Below are 6772 nucleotides of genomic sequence, written 5' to 3'. Positions count from 1 at the left end.
TGGCTTCAAGCATCAGTAACCTGTTGCATCCAAGTTATTTGTTCATCATTCATAAACAGATTGTTCCTAAGTTTGCTTTTACCAGCAGATTTATCTACAGCTGGGCTTTCTCGCTGTAAAAGTGGCTGGCAGTGGTTTTCACTGATGCCACCTGATCAAACGTGGCCTTTTCTCTCAAGTAGACTTGGAATTGTCATTCAGATATTTACAACCTCATCTCTTCTTTTCTTTATATAAAGCTTTTCATTGGTCACTTCCAGATGACTTATTTATTGTTCATCCAGATTGATTTGCAGAGAGGCAAATTTGCAGTTGCTGTAATTCACAGAAAGGCTGAGTGCTCTTGCGCTTCGGTTGTGTTTGAGGGTTTCCATGGGCATCAAGTTGGCATCTATGAGGACAGGATGCTGGACTAGATGGTCTATTGGTTGCCCTCAATCAGCTGAATGTCAGCACTTGCATAATTATCTGCACAGGGCTTTGCAGGTGCTACCAATCAGCTGATCAGTCACCCCCTTTAGCTCAGCCATGTCTTTTTTTCCTGTAGGGCAGGTCTGCATAGTTTGAACAAAAGTGTGGACCTGATTAACCCCAGGTGCTGGAGATTCCTCACTGCTGCTCCTGTTCTTTAAGCCTCTCCTTGAATTTGGAGACAGCAATGAAGGGGACAGAAGAGATTCTAATGGCCAATTCTCTCCGGCACTGTGTCTTCTAACTCTGAGCCTTCCTGTAACTCCCCCCGAAAAGCAGTTCCTCTAGATAGAGCTTTATGAAGTGACTGATGGACCTGACACTTAGGCTAGGACATACCGGTACCCTCCAAGTGTCCCTATTTTCCAGGGACAGTTCCAGATTTACAGAAGATGTCATGGATTCTGATTTGATCCCAGAATGTCCCAGTTTTAGGATATCCCTATTTTTCTTTGGAGTAATGTTGGACGGTACAGTTATGTGACCAAAGAGATAAGTAACTATACAACCTTTAGAAGACATCTGAAGGCAGCCCTCTATTAGGAAATTTTGAATGGTTAATGTTTTATTATATTTTTATATATGTTGGAAGCTGCCCAGAGTGGCTGGGGAAATCCAGTCAAATGTGTGGAGTGAAAATAAAATAATAATAATAATAATATTAAATAGGATGCCCCTATTTCCATCAGAGAAATGTTGGAGAAATTCAACTGAATGGAGTTATGGGCACATGCAAAAATATCCTACGTAGTTATAAACATACTTCAGAAGGCACATACTTCAGGCAGTAGAATCAATTGTTGACCTTGAGGTTGTTTTAAGTAGTCACCCAGCCCTTCCATAGGCCTCTATATCTTCTCCATGGAGGCAAGTATCAAATTAGACCTTCATACATTTGAAGGCTTTCTAACAGGAGAGAATGAAATAGTTTAAATGTTTACTTCCAGGGTGGTTAATACAAAGTATCCATGCAGTTTGACCAGTACTTCCTGTTTCCTGTTGAGAGTGGCCATTTGAGCGTGGCCACCAAAAAGAAAACATTGCCATACAGGTGAGCAAGTATGGAGCAGTTTCCTGTGTCTGAATCATGACCTTGCCACCCAAGGTCATGCCACCCAAGTGGTGGCTCTCAAATAAAAGATGCATCTAAGGGCTGTATGTTGCCTTAGCTTCCTTCCCCTCCTCCTATCTCTGTCCTTTAATCTATGGATTTGTCTGCATTTTAATGGCAGACAAGTTTTAAGTTGTCTGTCCTTTAAGATGCCAGGTCACAAGATCCCTCCTGGGATTTTAAAAAAAAACTATGGTTCAAGGGAGTGTATTTCTTTCAGTCCTTTGGCTTGGAACTTTCACCATCCCATCTAAAAGAAAGTAATTGAGCACGGAGAGACAACACATTTTTACATTCCTTTTCTTTTTAGTCTCAAAGTGCCCAGATGGCGTTAAGAACTAAACAGCAGAAAGTTTCTCAAAGTTTTCTTGAACACAAAGAAGTATTTTTTAAAGTGTCAGGAATATGTAAATGTTGCCATTTGGCTAATGCCCAAAGTGTTGGCTGCTACTTGGCATTAATATAAATTAGTATAAATTGCTGTTTAAGTTCTGCTTCTTACGTCTCAGTGAGTATAAACATTGTAAATTACAGTACAGTGTTGTGGATCTATATGACTCTCTTTAAAGCTTAAGCCAATTTTTCCTGGGGATCGGTGGGGCAGCATAGGACCAACCCTTTAAAAGTAAATTTTGGTTTTTTTTTTTACTCAACCCATTTCCCAAACACTATATTATTTTTATGAGAGGACCACATGTTTGACTTTAAGCTGTTCTCCCTCTTTGGCTGCAAGTCTTACACTATTCACCACAGAGTTGGTCAATTAAACTAAATGGAACACAGGATGCTGTCTTGTACCGAGTCAAACCATTGGTCCATTGAGCTGAATAATATCTACACTGACTGGCAGAGCCTTTTGGACTGGGGACTCTGCCAGACCTAGTTGGAGATTGCCAGGGATTGAACCTGGGACCTTCTGCATGCAAAACAGATGCTCTGCCACTGAGCTACGGCCCTTCCTCATTTTGGAGTGCTATTTCAGAATAAAGCAGTGGAGGACTACTCTATTGTGCATGTTAATGACTGGGCTACAAAGGCCATTGGAGTTTGAGAGTTGCACAAAAGCTGCTGCCATCATTTAATGTAATGAAGTCAATTCTAAGACTGTGGCTTACAAGGTGAAGGTTGTGCGCACGCGCATGTGTGTGTGTGTGTGTTCGGTATCCATAAGAAAGAAGTCACTGTAGCTTGGAAGTGAACACCCTTTCTGGATACAGATGCTACAATCTTGTTCTGTTTCTAGTCAGTGCATCCCACAACTTCTGCTGAATTTCTGTACCCTTTTGAACCTCAGACGTTCCGAATTGTGTTTGTTTGGCCCATTTTTGTTGTGCTGTAGTGCAAGAGTGTCCCTCCAGATTGCAATTGGGCAATAACATGGGGAAAGCATTGCAGAAGAGCTAATAAGAACTTAAGAAGAGCCTGTTGGATCAGGTCAATGGCCCATCTAGTCTAGCATCCTGTTCTCACAGCAGCCAACCAGAGAGATGCCTCTGGGAAACCTGCAATCAGGACTTGAGCAGAATAGCACTTTGCCCTCCAGCAGTTTCCAGCAACTGGTATTCAGAAGCATTACTGCCTGCGATTAGCAGTTGGCATCTTTCTCCTCCATGAATTTGCCTAATGCTCCTTTAAAGCCATCTACGTTGGTGTGGGCAGGGACCCAGGTGGCGCTGTGGTTAAACCACTGAGCCTAGGGCTTGCTGATCAGAAGGTCAGTGGTTCGAATCCCTGTGACGGGGTGAGCTCCCGTTGCTTGGTCCCAGCTCCTGCCAACCTAGCAGTTTGAAAGCACGTCAAAATGCAAGTAGATAAATAGGAACCGCTACAGCGGGAAGGTAAACGGCATGTGCTGCTCTGGTTTGTCAGAAGCGGCTTTGTCATGCTGGCCACATGACCTGGAAGCTATACGCCAGCTCCCTCGGCCAATAATGCGAGATGAGCGCGCAACCCCAGAGTCGGTCACGACTGGACCTAATGGTCAGGGGTCCCTTTACCTTTACCTTTAAGTTGGTGTGGGAGTGAGTTCCATAGTTTATTCAGCATAGTGGGATGATGTGTGGGCAGTCCAGAAAAAAACTACCACTAATGCACGATTATTGCATCAACAACATGTTGCAGAATGCACCCATGGAAAATACGTATGGTGATGCCCATGGACAAGCAGTCAAAGCCAGCAGCCAGCAGACTGTTCCAATGGGGAATTGATGGCTTAACCACAAGAATCAGGGCTGTGTAACCCATTTCTGGATTGGACTGCTAATGAAACCAAGTATTCTAAATCACCAAAGGAAAAATGAAAAGGTGATATCGTCCAAATGATACAATTCTAGAAAATGTTAAGAGGTATATTTATGATCTATTTAGGACCATTTTACTTTCCTGTTCATGAAACAGTGCATACTATTGTAAAATTTCTGTGGAGGAGTGTTAAAGGACTGAACCGAAAGAATAGCAAATAGTAAATCTACTGAATCATGTGGTCCTTCTTTGAAATATTGTTCTGAAGGAGTTTTGCCTACACATTCTTCATTCGTACTGTTTAGCCTAGAGATGTATTTGTCAGGGAGCCTTGCTCCTTCACTGAAGGCTTAAAAGCCACTAAAATCAATGCAGTATGTTTGCACTGGAAATATATACGGTAGTTGCAGCTCAAACACACAATGATATGTTTGTACAGCTTTAATCAAACGGGCTCTCACACAGTCACCAATGTGATTAAGAACATTTCGAGAAACCTGCCACTTCACACTGTAAAGACTGAATGTGACCTTTAAAGGGTAAATTAGTGTGCCCAATAAACAGACTGGCTTTTTAACGCTCTGTGCAGATGTTTCATGTTTACGATTTTATCTTTACTACATTTTAAATATTCTTAAATGCATGCTCTTTTCAGTTCTGACAACTCTTTATATAGCAGGACAATCCTTGAAATGTTTTAAACACGATCGTAAGGGACCCTGGGGAGATCTGATCCTGAGCTTCATGTTATTGAATGGATGGAATTTGCCACCAAAATGGCTCGGTACATTCTGATCCTAAGCATATTGTTAGAAAATAATTTCCATTGGTTCCTGACTTCAAGAAAATGTGCTAATAGCCTTGCAGCTTTTCCTATCCATGCTTATCCACAAGATGTCCCACTGAGTTCAGCGGGACTTACTCCAAAGAATTACAGCTATAGAAGTACAATTTGTCTTTGAGTAGACTGAATTAGATACTGCTTGGTTCTTATACTCTCTGCCTTCAGCCTCCAAAGGCAATGTGGGCAGCTGAATCTAGAAAGCAATTATATTTCCTGCTAGGATTTAGCCATTTCACACAGCCCTAGAATTTGGAAGTAGGTCACAATTAAATGCATAAAAGTTGGGGCTGAGCAAAAAGGACAGCCCCAAATTATCCACAATGTTTTTGGACAGTGAACTTGAGGTAGAGTTGGGCAGGTGGCGTATTGCTGAATATTTTCCAGGGGGTGACTGAAATTCTACAGATGTCCAAGAGGATTTTTTAAGGAGAAAAATTTAAAAGAACTGTTGGAGGGTCAAGGGGAATCTGAGAAATTATTTATCATTTATAGTTATGTAATGAGAAAAAAGCACCTTTTCTCCTACAACATATATCTAAAACTGGATGCAGAGAGCTAGCCTGGGAAAACTAGATGATCATGCAAAGCATGGTATTTGTTTCTTCCCCTGTGCCATGAGATCCCATGTGAAAATCTGCATTCCAGAAGGCACAGCAATAGATAGGTCTGTTTCTGTGTGTCTGGGGTGGGAGGAATCCACAAATGGGGGGGGGGTTGTTATGGAGCTGAAATCAGAAGAGTAAATGGAGATTCATTCCTTGCTCAGTGTACACTGAAATGGTGTAATTTCAATTTAAGTGCTTATTTTTTCATGAATGATGAAGGTCATTCATTCTAACCTAACCTAAAGACCTTGTAGAAGACAAGTGCATTCAAAGCTAAGATGCTTCTATTCCCCCAAGTTTTGTCCTGTTGGATTTTGAAGTGGAAGGTCATGGGCAATGTATGTGATGACAACCAAATGGTACATTTCTCAGTGACGTAGATGGATTGGTAGCATTTGTATGTTATAGTCAGTGAGAGTGCATAAAGTAACAGTAGCATTGGTAATGACCGCAGGTGTCTGGGCATGCACTGCAAATCAATAGTGACAGAAGCTGTATAAAAACACCCCAGGAACCACAGACCACTTGGGACCCACGTTTCAAACCATAACTTAATCACAACTGTTTATCGGCAGCATTTACCTAATGGATGAAGTGTCAAAAAGTATCTTTGACATTATGCTTCATACTGTCCTCTGATTTATGTATTTATGCAGGCTACACATACAAAGAATGACTAATTTTTTTCTATGTGTTTGAAAGGTGATTGGAAATATTTGCTACAACTTTACATCCATATAATTCACACTGTGCAAAAGACTCCCTTCTGTATGTGCAAGCATACCGGTATTACCTGAAAAAGAGAATAATTTGCATTGCCATTGAGTAGAAGGAAAATTATTGGAGGGAAATGGGTTAATTCTGAAAATAATACAGTCATACCTCGGTTTAAGTACGCCTCGGTTTGAGTATTTTCAGTTTAAGTACTCGGCGGACCCGTCTGGAACAGATTCATCCACTTTCCATTACTTTCAATAGGAAAGTTCACTTCAGGTTAAGTACACTTCAGTTTAAGTACAGACTTCCAGAACCAATTGTGTTTGTAAAGCGAGGTACCACTGTATTTCTATTCATTGTAAAAGGTTTATACCATAGCTACTGCTGCTGGACTTGTGCTTTAGTGTTTGCATCTGCTCAGTGTGAAAAGTATTGCATTGTGTTCTTCTACAATTCAAGCTCTTTGTCCTTTTAAAATGAATAAATATGAATGCACCCTGTGTATTTGTATTAAAAATGAATGGGGAAATAATGAATAGGGGAAAAAACCAAATGAAATATCTTTAATTTCATTTTCCCATTTGATTTGATTCATTTTTAAAGGCATTGGAGGAACTTGCTTGCATCAGATACATTGGGATGTATTCAAACAATCCTTTTTGCTAGCAGAAGGCAGAGCACAAAGACTCCTGCAATGACATTTCTTCCTCTCCCCATTCGTGCCTCCCCCAAATCACTCTGGAGAGTCAAGAGAAATCCAGGACATCACACAGAGGAAGGAAA

The sequence above is a fragment of the Zootoca vivipara genome, chromosome Z1, assembly GCF_965207765.1.
Source record: "Zootoca vivipara chromosome Z1, rZooViv2.hap1.1, whole genome shotgun sequence".
NCBI lineage: Eukaryota > Metazoa > Chordata > Lepidosauria > Squamata > Lacertidae > Zootoca > Zootoca vivipara.
Note: the sequence above shows the minus strand (reverse complement) of the source record.